The sequence below is a fragment of the Octopus bimaculoides genome, chromosome 2, assembly GCF_046866305.1.
Source record: "Octopus bimaculoides isolate indiv1 chromosome 2, ASM4686630v1, whole genome shotgun sequence".
Classification (NCBI taxonomy): Eukaryota; Metazoa; Mollusca; class Cephalopoda; order Octopoda; family Octopodidae; genus Octopus; species Octopus bimaculoides.
The window spans coordinates 87,745,191-87,767,291 of NC_142929.1; the positions used below are offsets into that span (position 1 = coordinate 87,745,191).

Here is a 22,101-nt window from a genome sequence, read left to right on the forward strand (position 1 = left end):
GAAATCCCTTCTAAATTATCCCAATCACTTCTCCGCTGACATACAACGACGATGTCTCCAAGATTATGCTGCAGATAAGATAGAGATTTTTATTTATTTACGGCCTCAACATTTTCTCATACCTTTTTGCGCTTTAGTCTGTCCTCTATTATTTATCTTGTTTCTCTCCATGAAATTCAATTGAATTCAGTTTTTGTCTTAAATTCATACTTATTCATTTTCTAAGCTTAGCCATCTTTCCTTGTACAAAGGCTCCCTAAATTCATGCTACTTATCTATTCTATTTACCTAGGTTTCATTGCTCTTTTAAAATTTACGATTTATGCCTTGTTGTCTCTCAAATATTTAGAATCTATGTTGACTCTCAAATATTTAGAATCTACGATTAAGAGGCCTATCTCCTGGCTGGTGGCACCTACCCATTTTCCTTTATTCAAAAATTCTTATCGCTCCTTTTAAAATTATGATTTAAGCGTTGATGTCTCATCCCAAGAATTCCAGCATGTTTAATATATACATAGATTATGCCTCCAAAGAAGAGAGTTTGCTGGGGGAAAGAAAGCAACCGGTTTAAAATGACAGTAACAGACTGCAGCAATTAACCACATTCTAGAAGCTACTTTGAACATAATGCAAAATGGTGCATCAACATCTTCTGCCCAATCTGATAGAATTCTGGCAAAACTGTGTAGCAACAGATCGCCAGCAATTGCTTCATCACAAATTGCTGTCCTAGCTCCTGTGAAAAGGGATTACCCTGCTATGTATAATCAGGGCAGCGCAAAAAGTTGTTTTGCACAAGCATTTCTATAGCCAATTAGACGGATGGAATTTACGTACGCTTAATAATGTTATGCAAAACAGCCTTCAGACTTTCCCTATTAATTTCATCATCTTTTGAATGATGAACATATTTACATCATACGGGTTTTTTCGTTGTAAGGCTTTCTATTTTAGTTGATTTTCACCTAGCAAGACTTATCGTAGATGGCGTAATAAGTCACACCCGGACAAGGTCGGGTTATACTGCTAGTATATAATAAACGTGAAGTTGTGTGTCTGCATGAAGCCCTTTTAAAAGTTTATAGAAATCCACATTATCCACTTTTTCGTAAACATTTTTACATCAATGGAATTTTGTCGATATGAACTTTCCAGTGCAGTAATTAGATTTTTTAAATACAGTTTACTTTGTGTGATTTAAGGGAGATTTGGCTGTTGTTTCTAGCAACTTTTATATTTCTTCCCTTCTACCTGTAACGGCGTTCTTATACACATATATCACGTGTTCTCTATTCATTTCTCCCCCTCTTCCTCTCTCGCTCTCTCAAACGCATACATGTGCAAGTGCACACAATCATTCACAAAAATATAACTCATGTTTCTCAATGCCTTTATCTCTTTCTATACAAATACTGTAATTTGTATGGAGTATCAAAATTAAAACGATTTACAGCTGTATTTGCAAATTCCTATCGTCTTTTTATTCTTGTATTTGGAGAATGTCTGTCTTCTACGTTTCAGCTTTCTTTGTTAGGAGCAAAAGTTCCTAAAAACTTAATATATAGTATATACAATTTGGATACAAATAGAAAAGACAGTACCCAAAGTTCATTTAAAATGGAGTTGCTATTCAAGTAACCTGATTGGTGCTAGTAAAGACAACACAGTGGTCAAACGTTTTATGGTTTGTGCAAGCATCCTTTGTTCGTGATAGAGAGACTTGAAGAAAGCCAATTTGTCCTATAAAGTTATATTTTTCCACTCAACAGACTAACACCACTTAAATGTTAATCTGTATAAAAAAGTTGAAGAAAAAGCATTTTACTCACAATAGAATTATTACTTGTTAATTGTTTAAGATAATTTATCAATTTGTTAATGGACACTTTGCCACTACAGTCTTCATCACAGTTTGTGAAAACTTTGTCAATCATCAGTTCTTCCCAGAAGTCTAAAGGATTATCTGAAACACTCAATGACATGGTTCCAAAAGTATCTGTAGTAAATGTATCTGGAAAAAGAAAAAAAACAAGAAAAGGGTTGTTGGAAATATTTCAAAAGTACAGTATTTCATAAGGGTGTTTGGGCTGAATTTGACAGTTTACATAAAAGAAAAGGTAAATACAATATCCCTTTTAAAATCAAGAGTATTTAAAGAAAAAACAACTATATTATCTGGTTGGGAGATAATAGTTTACTCAAACTAGTCGCCCTCTGCTTCTATCACAGTCTCAAGAAAGCTCTGAAACCTTGCATATGTATTCCTCACAGGGTCCTGGGGAGATCTTCAAACACCTGCTTGATCCTAGCCACCAGCTCAGCCTTGGTGTTGCAGGCAGAGCGGTTAGTGTATTTCTCAACCATGCACCACACATAGTAACCTGTGAAGTTACAATCAAGGAATTTAGGAGACCAGAAATTGAGGCTGATGAAGTCATAGAAATTCTCCGCCAGCCACTTCCAACTCTTTCCAGAGGTCTAGCAAGAAACCAAATTCTGATACCACACATATGGCCTTCTAGCAGCAACATTCTCCAGCCTGGGATCGACCAATCTCCAACAGCTTCACAGACATCTGAACTGAACCCAAGGCACTGTTCAAAGGTGTGGGGTTGAATTTCAGAATGTGGATGCAGTCAGAACACCTGCTGTGTCCCTTCCAGATGGCCACAACTTTGTAGTTTGTATATTTGCAAGTACTTCACCCACTCACATTGCCTCCAAAAATATAGCAGTAAATGCCAAAAGTTTGCCACTGACCTAACACAGTTTCCAGAAATAGTAGAAAATGTCAAAAGCCAACTACTGATCACAAAGATGTTATGAGGTGTCAATTTCTTTACTGGATGTCAATATTATTCACCTATGGTAAGAGAGAACAATAACTTAAGGTTATTGTTAATAATAATAACTTAGGTCTGTATAAATGCTACACTGACCAAATTCCACTCTTTCTTTTCTTCTTTTTTGTAGGCAGTTGATTTGTTTTGGCTCTGACAAAGCTATCATTATGATAATACTAGAATAGTTACCTATATATGTATATTGGAATGAATATATATAGATTTCTATATTTTAGCTATCAATGTATCTCCATGTTGGCATACTGGGTGTTTCACCATCTCTATCTCTCTATCTACCTTGCTCCCATAAGCATACACGACTGCTATTGATGAATTTGTATGCATGTTTCTTTTATTCCAAGCTTTAAGATAGCCTTGTCTGTTATTCAAAACTTTGAGATGCTTATAGAATAGTTACCTATATATGTGTATTGGCATGAATATATATAAACAGATTTCTATATTTCAGCTATGTTCTGTCCCAACTGTCCCTGCTCCTGTCTGAATTTCCTCCCAACTGCCCCCGATCCACCACCAGACCAATCAAGCACCCATTCAATCAACCCATGTTACTAGACTCAACACCCCCATCCCCTACATAAGGAGACAGCAATAGTAGTAGGTAAACCAACAGGCTGAAATTTGCCAGCCGTCATTTGCTCAAGAAAATAACAAAGACAATATCAGAACTGACAGCTTCAAAAATAGCAATGATGATGTCAGCAATACAGCCATCATAACTATAGAAGGCAGTCATGACAGGAACAAAACAGGACCAGTGGCCACTACAGGAAAGCAGCAATATCTGTGATGACAGCAGTAGTGACACTGAACTTACCAAAGATTAGAAAATAACTTAAACAATAAAAATAATAACAACTAAGGCAGCAACAACTCAGTAACAACACATATTGCAACAGAGCTACCACCACCAACAGCGGGAAATTTAGACGCCTGCTGGAGCCTAGCAGCAGGTATAAAAAAGGGGAATTTGACAAGACAGTCAGTCGGACGCTGACACTCGTTGATGCTGCATCGCAGAGGCCAGGGAATAGAAGAAAGAAGACATGCACCCAACACCAGAGCTGAAGACACCTCCGATGATGTCTTGAGCTAACTGGATCCTATAAAGGAGCTGTTGTGGTAGCAGACCATGAAACATGGTTGAAATTCCTAGAAATGATGATGGTGCTAACAATAATGACAATGAGAATAGAGGGAGGCAAGACGTAGTATGAGCACAAACTGCAAATAAAGGCAGGGTCAGAGACCTGCAAAATCCAGTGAGATCAATACAGAAATGAACTTGGCTTTGAACACTGAATGAAGTGCAAACAACCATGAATGTAAGATGTGCTGTAGGACTTTTGCTACCAGCAACAACTCAGTAACAACATATATTGCAACAGAGCTACCACCACCACCAACAACAAATAATAGAAATGATGATGGTGCTAACAACAATGGCAATGATAATAATAGGTAAACATGATGATAGGAATAGTAGTAGAAATAGTGAAGATGATAATAATAAAGAAGTAAATAATAAGCAATAATAATTAACATGTGACAGCGCAATCACTACATTATCAGTAACTAAATTGGCAATCCCATTTAGCTTGCTTGGTGAGATGGGTGAAATAATGGACACCATGTTGGATGAAAAACCAAACCCAGCAAAGGGCAGAGGAACTCAAGAGAGTCAATGACCATCCAAAACGTGTAGGCAGAATTCATGAGCCTTGGTCAGCAGTCTGTCTAGGAGGAGGAACACTCTGATTTTAAAATTAGGCTAGATAGGATTCCTTAGCCACATTAGTGACAACCTATCATTGGTCAACAGCTTCAACTCTGGGATGAAGGCAGATGAACCACGAATTGGGAGCTAGCTCCCAAGTAATGGTCAGATGAGGAGACAGGACCAACTAACATCACCAATCACCAAGTGAGAATCATGAACATTGTCCCCAACACTCAAAAATGCAAACAGGAACAGTTCCAACCTATGGGTAGTAAGAATTCCAGTCTTGATTGACATTCCTACTAGAGATCAATAAAAATACCAGTTGGTAGCTAACCTTAAAACACAGACCTCAATATAGAGTGAAGATATATCAGGGAAAGACTTGTAAACAGAGAGCAGTGTAGGTCACCTGATCATAAAACATTAGCAAATCATCCCCGAACACAAAACACAGGAAATCAATAAATACTACAGCAAAAGTCCCTTCCCAACAAGAAACTGCAGGTTATGAGACTGATGCATCAGATAGTGCTCGCAAGAAACTGAGGGTTTTGTGGCCTGCTGCAACTGAAAAAGTAAGATATAAAGAGTTTGAGAATAAGGTATGTAAAGCTCTATATAAAATGACAGGATCTAAAGTGGAGAAACTGGGGAAATTAGCAAACTCAATATACAATAGAGGAATGGACTTATTTGGAGTAAAATAATATGGGACCCAGTTAGCAAAAGGAAAGAGTGGAGCAAGCAAGAGGCACAGGAAAATGAGATGGTTAAGGATGGAAAATAATAGCCTAATAAAGCACCAGGAGGTGCTGGCATCTCATATAAAGTGTATAAGTATTGCAATTGTCTACGAAAGAAGTTCTTTGTCCTGCTCCAACAGCTTTGATGTGAAGAGACTTTGGAGGATTGGTGCAAAGCAGAAGGTATATACCTGCCAAGGGAAGTCAATGCAGAGGTCAATATCCTTATTGAATGTGGATAGCAGGAATAATGGATATATTGTTGAATCTGTTCAAAAGGCCAGAATTCCTGGATGCGCTGAGCATTGTTTTTCAATTTAAAAAGCATTTCAGAATGCCAAACAGAACAAGACAAGTTTGAATATGGTATGGCTTGATTTAGCTAATGCATATGGCTCAGTGCCACACAAATTGCTGAGTAGAGCCATGGAACACTTCCACATTCTGAAGAAAGTAACACAATTAATGAAGATATATTATTGAAGTTTCAAGATGAGTTTTACAGCTAGTAACTTTACAACAGATTGGCAGTACTTTGAGACTGGTATTGCTGCTGGCAGCATAATATCCGTCACATGGTTTATCCTAGTCATGAAAATGATTTTGAAAGCAAGACATTTTGGAACAAATGGCCTATATATAATCAACTAAGAAGGCCTTCATCAATAAAATAACACTTTTATTGATAAACAAGCAAATCATGCAGAGTGCTCTCTCAAAACTAGAGGAGCTGATAAAGTGGTTAAGGATGAGATTCAAATCAAAAAAATTACATAGTCTGACATTTATTAGGGGAGTGCAAAAAGAAGTAAAATTTAAAATAGCAGGAGAAAGCATTCCAACAATCAAGGAAGGACATGGACATGCTGAAACATTGTTAGATAGGAGTCATGGGATGCAACAAGCCGAGGATGGACTAACAGAAATTGATGGCTCAAAGTTACCAGGGAAGTATAAAATATGGTGTTTACAGTACAGCTTATATCTGCATCTTTCGTGGCTACTTTTAATATACAAGGTGGCCCTGTTACAAGTTCAAATCATTGAGCAAAAGTGCAATGGGTTCATTAGAAGTTATTAGGCCTACCTCAGCTCTTTATCATAAAAGAGGCTCATTGCAGTTACCACTGACAACAATAGTCAAAATTTATAAAGTAAGGAAGTAATGGTGATGATGCAGAGAGAATCAAAGCACATAGAAATCAGGCATAATCCACCAGATATAAAACCAGCCAGAAAGTGGAAAGCAGAAGCAAAGACTGATGACTTCCTGTCTCCATTTACACACTGAGATATGGTGGGTGCAAAGCAGATTCATCAGAAGGGACTTGGATTTGATGCAGATTGATTCAGACCATTTCCAAGTACGATGCAGAGCAAATGCAGATTTGTTATTAGCAACAGCGTCAAAGCAAGGGAAACAGAGAGATTCAATACTCTCAACAAGGATGATAAGATGGGAGGAACACATAGTTGAGAAAAAAAAAAAGTTGTAATGAAATATAGAAGTGGACTACATCACATCTAAGTTTTCTGATTCATTCAGTCTATAATGTCTTACCATCACCAACAAACCTACTAAGATGAAACATATCAGGGAATGTTAAATGCAGATGCGGAAAAGTCGGAACACTTAAACATATTTTTTCCAGCTGTTCGCTGGCATAGAATAAAAATACATGGAGACATAATCTGATCTTTAAGGTCCTTTTCAATGCTATAAAGAATCAAATTGCTCTTATTAACAGTAGCAAAAAAAAACACTGAAGAAACCAACTAGAGATTTCATTACCTTTATGCGGTCGGGATAGCAGATCCATTTGAAAACGAAGAAACTTTCTTTGAGTAATGAAAAGTGGAACAGCTATTGGAAGGTGGCTGCAGATTTACCAGGGTACCAATCGGATATTATCATATGGTATGAAAGAAAGAAAGAAATAAGTTTGAGTTAATAGTTCCTTATGAAGATAACATGAACACTCCTCAGGCTCCAAAAATCAACTGTTGTAAAAATCTCAAGGAATGTGAAGATGCAGGCTGGTAAGTAAAACATTTTCTAATCGAAGTTGGATGTAGATGATTCATTGGACACAGTGGGCGGTGACTATTGTTGCCACAAGACCTAACTCACCATAAAGCAAATACCATCATGAGTAATATCCAGACTGTAGTGGAGAAGGTAAGCCATTGGATTTGGTTAAAAAGAGACAATGAGCAGACAAGCAATAACTAGAGGAATATTCTTTTCTACTCTAGGCACAAGGCCCAAAATTTTAGGGGAAGGGGCCAGTCGATTAGATTGACCCTAGTACACAACTGGTACTTAATTTATCAACCCCAAAAGGATGAAAGGCAAAGTCGACCTCGGCAGAATTTGAACTCAGAACGTGAAGACAGATGAAATACCGCTAAGCATTTCACCCGGTGTGCTAATGTTTCTGCTAGCTCGCCACCTCGAAGAATAGAGGAATATTGAGTGAAACCTAATAACCAGTTGATCAAGCAAGTGGGGCCTCATTTCAGTGAGTGGGGCTGGTGTGCAATGATGCTGTTGAGAGGAAGGCCTCAACACAGCACACATTCTCTCCTGATGACCCCATAAACTTGCTGGCATCTGGTATGTAAAGCTTTTAACTGGTAGCACTTGAATTTGCAAGTTGTTTGCAAAAAGAAATCATCATCACCACCACCACTTAGAAGAGGAAAAATGTATTCGCATGGATGACAGTACAAGTTACACTTAGATTCTGCCAAGAAAGAAGCATCAAATTTAGAGAATGCATGGGAGAAGGAATCTTCCTAATGTAGACCCAACAGAAGGACCAGCTACCCAAGTTGACAGTAGCATGATCTAGTCACCTATATTGTTAATGTGGTTTTCCAGCAAGGGGGTCATTAGCCAATGACTGGTGTAACAGTATTATAGTTATAGTCAACTGCTAGGAAAGTAAAGGTGATGCCTTAGAAGTAATTACAGAGGTATCAAATTGCTGGACCAAGCCATGAAAGTTACAGAACTAATAAGGAAGAGAGTTAAGCTAGATGAGATGCAGTTTGATTTTGGACCCAGAAGAAGCACCACTGATGCTACCTACCTTCCTTGTAATGCAAGTGTAGGAGAGGTATTTAGAGAAATATATACCTCTGTACTTGGCATTTGTACTTGGACAAAGCCTTTGACAGGGTCCCTCCTTCCCTCATCTGGTGATCCACCAGAGGCTAAGGGTTGGTGAGAACTGTCCAAACCATGTCAGCAATGTGAAAGTTGGCAATGAGTATAGCAGGTAGGAGTTCACCAAGGATCAGTTGTCAGCTTCCTCTTATTTATTATAGTCCTCCAGGCCATAACAAAAGAATTGAAGACAAGTTGTCTTATTCTTATAGCACAACCTCTACTTGAATCAAAGAATAAATTTCTGGTGTAGAAGCAATGACTGGAATCAGAGGACCTAAAAGTTAACTTAGTAAAGACCATAGGGATGTTTTCTGTCACAGTTTTCAACTTCTTAAATTTTTACCCTGCACTCATAAGCAAAAGCAGGGTATTGTAGTCACTCGTCTTTGTTTGTCAGTGTGTTTGCATAATTACTGGAGAACAGCAGAACAAATTTTCACCAAATTTGGCAGAAATACTCATTGGATGAGTGGCTCAAAATGATGAAAATTTGGTTTATCTTCAAAACTAGCAGATGGGTGAATCAAAATGTTTTGATTGTGGAGATTTTTTAGAAAAACAATTCATGTACATGCAGGATATGTATTGTTTTGGCATGTTCTCAGCACAAGAATCTATTACTAGCACATAAAAACATGTATTATGTCTATTAAATATTATTTATCTCTCACCAGATTGAGTAATTTTTTGTTGATCTTACCATCATGGAACAGTACACAATATATATATATATATATATTTCGATTCAACCCATGTCTGTATGTGTATAGATTACTGTGTACTTATGCACAGACACATGTGAGTACATACATACATACATAAATAAATAAATAAATAAATACATTCACAGGTGTGTATGTGTGTGTGTGTGCGTGCACGCGCAGTGATGGATTCAAGGGTTTCATTTATTTGAGTTGATTTCTTAATTTCACCGGAGCATAAATACCTATAATGGTGATACTTGAAAAAAAAATTTTTTATTTATAAAAAACAAAATTGAGCTTACACATTTCCCAATAGGCAAATAGTCATATTATTTTCTATACTACAATGAACTATTGTAAGTTCAATTCGCCTGCCATCACTAAAAGGCATTGAAAACACTTCTCAAATTCTATGCAATATTTTCTATGAGTATTTCATTTTGTTCACTTTCTTTTTCATAATCATGATTATTTGAATAATCATTTATTTTAGTCATATGTAAATTTTACTCATATGCATTTGGCATAGACATCGATCAAGTCTACTTTTCGCTGCCATCTACTTAAGCTTCTAATCCTCTTTTAGTCAAACACTTGCAAAGCTTAATTCAGTTAAATTAAAAAGCATAGGTAAACAATGCATTGTAAACTACACTATAATTTGCAAAAAAAATTTATCTGCACACAGGGTATGCATTGCCCCCTCTAGTGCATTTTTTTTAATGTTCCAATTGTTTCCAAATTTGATGTACTGATGTAGTTTTGCATGCTAATTATGGTATTAAAACAAGTCAAGCTATCATCTGCTTGAAATTACCATAACCACATGTATTTTATTTGCCTATTTTCTTTGATCTTTGACAAGTGCCTATTTTCTGAACATTTGCAATACCTCATTTTTGTCATTTTCACCTGTTGTTTTGAGAAATGGATAGTCTTGGTTGCTGTCTTGTCACTACCTCATTTTCATGATTTTGAACTGTGTTTCCCTGAACCTTTTCAACCTAAATAGAAATATGACTGCTGCCAACTCGTTTAGCCTCTCAAGTATAATGGAGAAATTGAAAACCAAGGTGCGTGCAGTTTTTTACTTGCAAAAGAAGAGTCTTATCCCTAAAAGGAGCGGGAAGTTTTTTACTTGCAAAAGAAGTGTTATCCCTAAAAGAAAAAAATTATGTACAAAGCGACACTATATGGAAAAGATGCTTCGCAGGGAAATTTACTGGCAGTGTTCCATAAAGGATGCAATGAGAGTGTGTCAATCAGTAAAGATACATAGTTGGAAGGTGATACCTTCCTCTTAGGATTGAACTGCTTTTCCTTTACTCATGAATCAAGGAATTGACTGCAGTAACGTTTTGTGTGTTGAAGACCTGGGGATGAGCCAATGCACAGCTGTTGATTATAACTGAAATATGTGTGGAGAACTTGCTCCATAAACTAGCTCAGGTAGGTGGTCTTGGGAAGATTGTTGAGATAGAGGAAACAGTCTTCTCAAGACAAACACAACTGAGGAAAGGTACTTGCAGCCTGAGCAAGTGTGTCACAAGACCAGACATGTTTTTCTTTATGTAATGCCATGTTGGAATCACAACACACTAAATAAATACATACATCAGTCAGCTCTTTCAGGAGCCACAATTTTAACTGAAACTGATGATTATAATTTCCAAACCATGATTCAGCATGAAAAATTACATCAACATACCAAATTTGAAAACTTTCACTTACTTTAAAAATTTCAAAAATTGTAACAGTAACAGAAAAGATCCAACCAACATACTAGTAAGCAGAAAAGCAAATTACTTATCCTTTCAAGGAAATGGCTTGCTCAATATATAGAAAAAATATAAGTATAAATTCCATACTGTGCACTCAGTTCAAACTATGAACACATAAGAGGAGTAGTGGTTTCACAGGAAGGTTAACAGAGAATGTAGACTTTGTGTTTGGCAGATGAGCAGGTACAATAAACACTAAAAATGTACAGGAAATAGACTTCTTCAAATGTCCAGAGGCCTATCTAGAGATAGTAGATAGCTTGTAACCTAGTAACCAAATCAGCAGTGGTGGAGATTGCTCTAAAGTGTACTAGCTAGAATAAGAACTGGCTGGGAAAAGTTCAGAGAGCTATTACTTTTGTAAATGAAAGGCAGATTGTACGTTACTTGTGTACAGACAGCTATGCTACATGGCTATATGAAACAGGTTGTGACTGCAGAAGACATGTGAAAACTTAAGAGAAATTAAGTCAACATGCTCTGCTGGATGTGCAATGTCAGTGTGCATATACAACAAAGATTAAATGTTTTGAGAGAAAAATTGGGTATGAGAGGTATCAGATGTAGTGTGCAAGAGAGAAGACTGCACTAGTATGGTCATGAGATGATATGAATGAGGACAGCTGCATAAAGAAGTGCCAATCTCTAAATGTCTAATGAACCTATGAAAGAGGAAGATAAGGAAGATGTGGGATGAAATGTGAGAAATGATCTTCAGATGAAAAGCCACACTGAGTATTTCACAAAGGACCAAGACATCTGGTGATTTACTGTACTCGAGAAGAGATAACCAGCTAAGTAAAATTCAGGCCACACAGGCTTATTCTTTATGTCCATGCCACCCCCATACATAACCTGTCCCTTCCCAACAACCCATCTTCTCAGTACCTTCCTCCCCCATCTATGATCACATGATGTATGCCTCCCCCACTTTCCCTCACAAACCTACCTGTACACAATCACTCCCAATGCCCATACATATCTACCATAGTCCCCCTGAACAACATCTAACACTAGCTACAATTACTTCTGCCTCATCTCTATCTCCCACACTCTATTGAAACATCTCCTCCTCTATCCCTCCCTGCCCACTCACTCTTGAGTATTCCAGTATTCCAGCATGACCAGCTGTATGTGGCTTTAAGCCAGGGAATAATGAATGAAAATGTTGAAGTATTCTTGAAGGAAGGCAAGTCTATCAAAACTGTCATAAAAAGCTTTCTCCTTTAAATCACCAAGAGGTATAGTTATCTTTCTTCTTTAATATGGAAAGCACTTTTTCAGACAATGCATTCATATACAAATTTTCTTCAAACATTTAACAGGTTACTATTCAGATAGTTCCAATTAAAGCAATCCAGAAGTTAGATTAAATATATGTGTGTAAGTACCACGATTCCCATTCAACAAAGTGGCAAACAATTTAGGATATCAATTGCCAATAAGTATCACTATGAATTTTTGAAAATATTTAGAAGACTCAAATGTAATTTCTTCTGTACTTTTTCCTGGAGAGCATCCAAAAAGAATACAGTTTGATACCTCATTTGTGAAACTTTTAGGACAATTTGGTCAATCAATTGATTGAAATCTTGCTTAATTAACCTAAATTAACCATATTTGTAATGTCATATCTTTGAAACAGGTGATAATCATCTTCAAATTACATCCAGAAATGTGTTTAATGTGTAAAATTGGTATATCCAATAATGTTACACAGCTGTATTTAGTGGCTATTTAAGCAATGTGTTCGTAGATGATTAAGGGATTACATGAGTGCTGATGAAGGAGTAAAAACTCCTGAAATATGGCATATATGCCATTACCCTTTTTTCATCTTCAATCTCATTGTTTTCATCTGATGTCTTGGATACAAAACATAACAAAAATCAGTGCTGATTACAATTCTATAGAATATCTGGCAGAGGATTCCTATGTTTTCATTATAGGAGATTATGATTTTGCCAAAAGAGCACTTTTTCAAAATTTTAATTTCCCCCTCCCCACTCCCAAATTGTTTTTTTTAATCCATGAATAAAAATGCAGAGATTATGAACTTGGAAAAATTTTTTTTTTTAATTTTAACTTTTAGAAAACATACTCCCCTACTCCCACCTACCTGCTTTCAAAAAGCTATAAAAACTCCATGTTTTACTTTTGTCATACATGCATAGATTTCTAGTGAAACAGCAGACAAAAAAATATCAAACCACCACCAGAAAACCCAATATGCTAGAAACAACAGCTAACTGTCATTTAACAACCTTTTTTCTTTTTTCTAAAACATATACAACGTAATCACCCGCAAAAAAAATTTGTTATCAGGGATTTTATATATTTTGTATGATTTCTAAAAAAAATTCATTTTAAGTTTATATCAAAGATCAGGTTTTTAAAACAGCTCATCACGAATTACAAAATAAAAAAGTTGATTTCAGTTGGGAGTTGACCTCTAATTTTGCATGTGCACATGACAAACGAAGATTGCCAGAGTTTTTTTCTTTTTTTTTTTATTCCAAGCCACATATTATTTTTATGCTGTGTTTATATAGAAATAGCAAATAATAATTCATACTGACGTTTTACCCATGTCACATTTGTATTGAACTATGTTTATCTACACCTAACTTCTGTGTGAAAGTGTGCTTACGTTTTACACCTGCCAAATATCTGTGGAGATAACCCTAACAAATGATGTAAAGCATACTGCTAACACTGTAGAACATGGTACTGACTTATAAAAACGTTTAGTATACTATAATATATGATATAGTATATGATGACTCCATTGCATCCCTACATGTCATCATATTAATAGTGTCCATGGGATAGCAGTTGCCTATTTTTTCTCAGGTTCTTGAAAATGAAATTTTTTGCTGGCAATTTTTAAAATATTTATGTGAAACCTATAACAGTCAATTTTGTGATGTTTTCAGACCTATCTGAATCCAAAACTACAAGTAGGTATCACTATAGAGCAAAGGTTCTCACCAGGGGATGCCATATGCCCCACCCTGAGGGCATTTGAAGCTCGAGGGGAGAGATTTGAAGCAAAGGAGATGGGGGAGGCGTTAAGAGACTTGGGGGATGCTAGAATACCCTCGCCGTTGGTAAGTTTAATTTGAAATTAACAAGTAGCAGCCATATTTTCACATCTCTGCGATAGTCAGTTTAAAAAAAAAAACATGCCTTTCCATTTCAAATTTTCAAAAACTTTAAAACGCTTTTTCCATTTTGACGACACTAAGCAAATTCCGGTTACCATGTGTAACTGGTGTCACTAAAGTGAAACCCCCAAAACAAAACAAAAACTAAAAACAGATGAATAGTGACAGACAATTAAAAGAAGAAAAAAAAGCAATGAATAAAAACGAAAAGCTGGCTGTGTGTGTGTGTATGTATAATTAATCTTTATAGTTTATAATATCGTTAAAGTTTTTTTAAAATCAAAACTTTGTATATATATATAAAGTTTAACCTTTTATTCTTAATAATTTTTTCTTTCCTAATTTTTTCATTCATAATTTTTTCCATTCATAATTTTTTCATTCATATTTTTTATTATTACGTTTGTAGAAATAAATAATCTTGTATTTTTCTATTATTCAATTGATCTTTAATCATAATTAAATAAACGTCTTTAGCTTTAAATAGTATAGCTTTAACTATTACACCGGTTAAATATGTACTAATTTTATCTTCATTATTATTTTAAACTTAAACTTCGTTCAACTTGTATTTAAAACAATGATAATTTATGTAAGATGTTTTTTGTATATAATATACATGTTATTATAATGGATGAAGGGATGATTATTGAATGGTTATTATTTTGATATTATGATATTTTTTAAATAATTTTTCTATCTTTATATAATAAGTATTTCATATTAATTCATTTGGTACTTATTGTTGGTTGAGATATATATCTAATTATTATTCTAATTACGATCTGACGAGTAGCTATATTTTTGAATAGAACTTATTTTCGATAATTTCAATTGATTTTAATCGATTTAAATTTCTTTTCTATTTGAAAATTGGTTATGAAACACGTGTAATCTTTTTATTATATTTATCTTATGATATTTACTTTACTTTATATTATACTCATTTATTGTGCTTTTAATATTAATTTTTCTATATGTGATAGTGGATTTTCATCGATGAGTTCTTGAAAATTGGTTATTTTCCCTAAAACTATATATATACACACACACACACAAGGATGTATATAAAACTAACTCTGTAAAAATGTATGTGTGTATATATTTGTATTTTTCTGTATGCATTTATACATGTATATGTATAAGTTTCAGAAGATATTAGAATAATGTAATAAAAGTCAGTCATTATAATAGATCTCCCAAAAATCTATTTCCTCAATTTTTAACTACTGTTTCTGGCACAGATATTTATGCAATTTTGATTTTAAAGTATTCAAAAAGTTATTTGGAAATTACAAAGAGAAATGAAGGGCAGATCCTGAATAAGAAATGAATTTTGAAATATGACAAATTTTCAGATTTTTTTACATCATTTTAAAAGGGGGCTCATTTTGTGACTCAAACTAACTAGATTCATGCACAGTGAATACCATCCTCCACAATTTGCTACTCATATGAAGTACATATGTATTTCAACAATTTCTATCAAATATACTCTCTCTCTCTTGAGCATTAAAAATCCTCTTCCTGGGTGACAATAACTTAAATGTCAGATTGTTGCAGGGAAAAATTTAGGCAGGACAAAAATGATTTTTTTTTTTTCTTTTTCATAATTTTTATTTTATTCTACATTCTGAAACAGTTGTAACTCGCATTAAAATTTTTGAAAATCTAACCCCACCTCTTCCCTTTACTTTTCACAATGAAGGAAAAGTCAAACACTGCAAGTGGATGTGTGAGAAAAAGATTTGAACTTTAAAAAGTGTATCTATAAAGTGACATTCTCAGTCTTTTATTTAAACTTTCTCTGCTAACTCATCAAATTCAATTATTTGAAATAGATGGGTTTTGAGATTTAAATTTGGTAATTTTCTAAGAATTTAATTCTTGTGTATTAGGAGCCCATCAAACTTGAAGTGCCCTGGGCACACCATGGTTTAAATCCAGTCCTGACCCTGACATGATATGTAACTCTCAAATTTTAATTAAAACTATATGAGAAGAAAGTTCACATCCTTTCAATGATATATAATTTTCCATGGAAAAAATTAATTTTAACATGAAAATGATAAAGCAAAAAAATGTTTTTTTTTTCATGTTCAAACTGTCTTTGTCTCCATTGTATGCTCTATAGCAAAGGTTCTCAACCCATTTTGGTCAAAGGTCCCCTTTTGACCCTTGGAGTCACAAATGAAACTCATCTAAATCTAAAAACTCAACATAAATACTTCACTGTAGCTTCTTCACCAAAAATTATCCAGGTATTTTATTAGCTACAATCAGGTCAAATTTGAGGGAAAATTTCTTGAAAATAGTACCTGTCGCCTATGTTTCAACCTCTCAACTTCAAGAAAAACTATGAAACCTATACTGACCAAATTTTACTCCAGCAGATGATGCAATGGTACAAAATGAGAGAAAATAATAAGAAATCAGAAATTATTCATTTTGACCCAGTTACCAATTTTGTCCCACTTCCATATAGCAATTCCAAGTGTTTGACAGAATGGCGAAAAGTATAGGAAAAAAGATTCAAATTAATGAAACATTTGAATATATATGCAATAATCCTAAAACCAAAAAGAAAAATACTTTTAGCTGATGAAAGATGTAATTTTATAATTAAAACTAAATTCAAAATTTGGAACATACCTCATAAAATAAGACCAGTTTTCAAAACCTCACTGAAATAAGTTTAAGAGTAGAAATGTGTGTATGTGTGTGCCTTTAACTACTATTAGTCAAGTCAAGGTCAAGCTCAGTCATGCGTTGAAAGGGGGATTCTCTTTATCTTTATATACAGTCATATTTACACAAACATACTCACAGATACATACATTTTCAGGTGTGTTGTGTTGTTTCCCTTTTGTCTGTCATTGTCCCCAAAACAGCTACAATTCCCTTAAGAATTGTAAGCTGCTCTGGGACTGGGCATAAATTGTTTTTTAATTGAATTAATTGGATTCTCTAGAGTGGCAAAATCTATGGTTGTTTGTCATAAAAGTGAATCCATTACATTTTTTTAAGAAGTCAAAATATCTTTATATATTGAAAGAGCCTTTTCATACCTGATTGCTGGGAGGTGTATTGAGTGCTACATACAATTCGTAGCAGGCCCCCCCCCCAATATCTAGACACCAGAACAATTGCCCCCACTACTCCCCTATAAATCCCTCAACACCCTGGTATTTTCACTCATTTTCAAAGTTTGTCCCTTTTTTTTTTTCATCTGCTGAACGGTAGCCCTTGTTCTAGTTCAATGCACTTGAGTGCCACATCTCAAGTTTTGTTAAAAATTATCTACGCATATAGAATGTTTTAACTTTATTTTGATATAAAACTCGATGGAGTAGGTTAGATAATCATTACAAAATATAAAAGTGAAAATTTATGATAAAATTTTCACTTAGAAAACAATGTAATTTCTTCAAGATTTTTATACCATAAGAAAAAAATTTCTAGCTAAATAATGGATATGGCAGAAAAAGCACAAAGTGAAAAAAGAGATTGGTATACTGGCACTTTTTGCATACAATTAACACATACTGACGCTAGTTATCAAACTGATGGATTCCCACTCAGCAAATTCAAGGATTTAAATATCAATTTTGATCCAGAATTTGATCAAGAAATGAACAAATTAATTGCTAAGTAAACATATTTCTATGAGAATTTACACAAAATTGAGTCAAGTAGAGCCTTTAGAGTCCAAAATTAGCATGTAATCATCATATTGATAATGGAATCCAGGTAAAAAAGTCACAGGAAGAAAAAAAAAGGACGTTAGCACTGTTTCTGCGTCTTTCTTTAGCAGAAAGGTTAACTGTCAAATTCTCACTTAAGGTTAATATGTCAATCAGTTTCTGTAAAGGAATATGCAGAACTTATGAACTCTGCGCAACCAATGGCCTACTCTTCCAGTACTATGTTTGCTAAAAGATCTAGGTGACCTTCCTATTGACTATACTATGACAGTTGGCCCTAATCTTGAGGAGTTTTTACTCTATGATAACGGACCAAATGCAAACAACCGCATTCTAGTGTTTGGTACCAGTGATGGCTTCAGACTCCTTGCTGGTGCTGATACTCTATATATGGATAGCAACTTTGCTACGACACTAAATGTTTTCAAACAGATCTACATCATCCTTGTCCCTTTCTGTGATACAGCTGTTACTTCAGTGTATACTCCTCTTCCAAACAAGACTCGTGCCACCTCTGAAGAACTCTTTTTAGGTTATAGTTGATAAGTGTGCAGACCTAAGCTATTCTATTAATATGCAAACCATGGTGACTGACTTTGAAGATGGTGCACTGAGGGCTGTTCTTGCAGTGTTTGGCTACGACGTAAAGAACAAAGGTTGTTTCTTTCATCTTACACAGTTCACTTGGTGTAAGATCCAGGAACTGGGTTTGGGAACAGTACAATACCAATGCTGAGTTTCATTCGTTTTGTGGCATGATTGATGCTCTAGCTTTTTTGCTCATAGAAAACATTAACGAAGGTATGAGATACCTCAAAACTGTCATTCCACAAGATCCACCTGAAGCCGAGGAGTTGCTCATGTACTTCAATTGTACTTATATTAGTGGCTCCTTTCGACTGACTCAGCAGCCAGTTTCCATGTCCATTGATGCCCTGATGCCTCTGGGAATGCATCACATTCCACCTATGTTTGCCCCTCACCTATGGAATGTGCATTTTACATGCCGCTGGCACTGGCGCTGCCAATTCCAGTAGCACATGATCAATGTCAGTGCCATCTGACTGGCCCCTGTGCCAGTCACACTTGAAAAGCACCCACTACACTCTCGGAATGGTTGGCGTGAAGAACAGCATCCAGCTATAGAAATTTTGCCAGAACAGACTGGAGTCTCATTGCAACATCCTGGCTTGCCAGTCCTCAGTCAAACCGTCCAACCCATGCCAGCATGGAAAGCAGACGTTAAACGATGATAATGATATACATATAATTATGATTGTTACCCATTCAATGTTTAGGTAAACTTCGTCACCCACTCACTCTTTCTCACCCCCCACAAAAATGAACACATTTCAGCACCAAAAATTGCAAAGGGAAAATCTATTCGGGATTATTGTATATATTATATCCAGTGATTTTAAGATGTAGGAAAAAGTTATTTTGTTACTTTTACTTCGTTTCACACATACATGCAAAAACTCTAACGTGTTTCTTTATTATTTTTTTTAGATTATCGTTTGTTATCTCTCCACACACTTCGTTACCACTAACTTCTATAACCTCTGCATTTTCACTTATTCATTTCAAACGTCTTTGAATTTTCAATCTAATGTAATCCACACTCTCTCGAAAACGTATTTCTGCAAAATGTTATCTAAAGTTATAGGTAAAGAAAGAAAGAGCAAAAAACATTTGAAAATGAGGGTGGGGGTGAAATTTCCGAGGGTTCCACCCCCACCCCACAGCATAATAGGTCACCGGAATTCAGTCAACAAAAAAAAATTTCCAATGATTCCGGGATATGGGAGGGGGGGGCGGTCCTCCCCTTTTTTTCCAAACAAAAATCAGGGGTTTGCAGCATATTAGGAGGTCAGGGTATTTGATTCCATGCAAAAAATCCGAGTTTTTTTCTTTTTTTCTTAGTGAAAAGACCGATGGTGGTGGGGTGAAATTTCCGAAGCTTCCACCTCTTTCTGGACTAAAAAAAGATTTTGTAGTATATTAGGTCACCGGAATTCATTGAACGGAAAAATAAAAATTTCCAATGATTCCGGGATATAGTGGAGGTTCCACCCACCCACCCACTTTTTCCGAACAAAAATAAGGAGTTTGCAGTGTATTTGGAGGTCAGGATACTTGATTCTACATAAAAAATCTGAGTTTTTTTTTCTAAGTGAAAATCGTGCGGGTGAAAGAATCAGATAATACCGAATTGTTTTGGGTTTCTTTCTCTCTTTTTTTTTTCTTTTCTCTGTTTTGTCTAATTTTCTAATTTAATTTTGTTAAGGCAATAAAATTCAAGAAATTTTTCCTGAAAAAAAAAACTTGTTAACTGCCTCAATGAATCGCACATCATGAATATCAGTGATTGTTTATTTGTAATAATTGAACTAAAGGCTATTTTGAATTGTTTTAGTTAATAGAAATGAAATTTAATTAGCCCGAGTGGAATACACAATCTCGTCCCGAGGTCACTGAATTTCTTTCCTAATCCATGGATTCTTGTCTTGTTGCTAATCTGCACATCAACTGCTTTGAATTGTTTATTAAATCTCAACATAGATAAAATTTCGAAAAAATTAAAATACAAACAATTACAAATGATATTAATATAAAATGATTGAAAGGCCTTTTTGTTTCTGATTCGGAGTTGTCTTTGTTATCGTCATAATTCTAAATAGAACTTGTAGTACTATCAAAGCTTTTACTGCAAAACTTAAATCACTGAAATTTTGTTGTCGTTAAAATGTGATAGTAAAACAAGGATTTTGTGAAGACTATTAATAAATTTAGAGTTACAAGTAACAACACCAACTATCTCGAGAATTTCCGAAAGCAAGATTCTTGTCCATAAAGTGTGGTGATTAATATTTAACATCAAATCCCCTTTATTGAAATGGTCATTGTTTTAACAAATTTTGAAAATAACAAAGAATGTCGTGACTGGAACATGAATTAACATGAACTTTTGAAGCAATGTTTTATTTTAAATCACTTTCAAACATTGAGTTTTGATAGTTGCCCACCTGAAGACCCCCACACACACCATTGGCGGGCTGTCAAAAAGATCGCGACTGAGAAAGGAAGGAATGTCACACAATCTTAATTCTTTTCTGAACAAATTAAGATATTGTATTTGCAAATCAATTGAAATATAATTTTTTGAAAAAAAAAAAGAAGTTAATTTGACAAACTTTAAATTAAGATATTTAAAAATACCAGTCTGGTTAGTAAATGATTAAATTAAATAATTTATTAGTCGAATTCAAATGTAAGACTAAGATTATCTAAAGGAGGATCAACGCGTTTTGAAAACAATAGGCAAATTTACAACGAAAATATATGTTAAACACATTGATGATCAAACTATTGATCGAAAAATCTAGTTTTATTTCTAAAAATCATGAATTTTAAAGCTATACAGTGTTTCATGTAAAGAAGCTCATTTTAAATAAATGACTTACCTCCAATGGCGTCGTCGAAGTGATATAAATTTTAATGAGGTGATAATGATTAGATAAAAATGTATGGCAATAAATATATGAGATTATATCAAAGTAATTATATCCATCAATGAGTCTTAACGACACTAACATCAAGCAGCAAAAGACATTTCTTGGTGAAATCAACATAAAAACTCTCTCAAACAAATGTTCAGCGTCCTCTGCTTATCACGTGACAATGTCCTCGAATGTTGGCGATCGAACGTGATACTTTATAATTTATTCTGCTTGCATCAATCATATATTCATACTTCTGTTCCTTTATGTCTCAACCATATTTTGGCTGCATTTTGCGAAAGCTTTAACATTTTCCACTGATTTTGATCTACTAAATCTGTGCTTTCTACTGTAAAACAATTTAATGCAAAAAATTGGCAATGAGGCTGCAATTGAACACAGTGTAATTTAGAACTATTTTCAATAAAGCAATATCCAGTTTCTGAAAGATTCCACTTATTGGTGAGGCTGACATTAATGATATTCAGCTTAAAAAATTTCCTAGTTGATATCTAGAAAAATGTCGGCAGCTCCAGTCGATGAGGGAGGGGGGTTCTATTTTTGTGGGGTGTTTCTGTTTTTTAGAAAGAAGGCTTAGACAAAGTGCTTGGCATTCAGTAACTACTTCAATAAACTCATGTCACCATCGCTGCCCTTATTTCTCATATCAAGAATGCTCTTAACCAGTTCAAGGACTTATGTACAAAAACAGTGTCAGAACAGGAGCTGGTGTCGCA

At 34.9% G+C, this 22,101-nt stretch overlaps 1 long non-coding RNA gene across 1 annotated transcript; it reads right to left on the reverse strand.

Moving 5' to 3' along the window:
• Positions 1–1,664: 1,664 nt before the first annotated feature.
• On the reverse strand, positions 1,665–21,468 carry LOC106868010 (uncharacterized). Its single transcript, XR_001409208.3, has 3 exons — positions 21,329–21,468; positions 7,126–7,211; positions 1,665–2,014 (listed from the first exon to the last, which is right to left on the reverse strand). It is a non-coding gene; the product is annotated as an uncharacterized LOC106868010 (long non-coding RNA).
• Between the last annotated feature and the right edge of the window lie 633 nt (positions 21,469–22,101).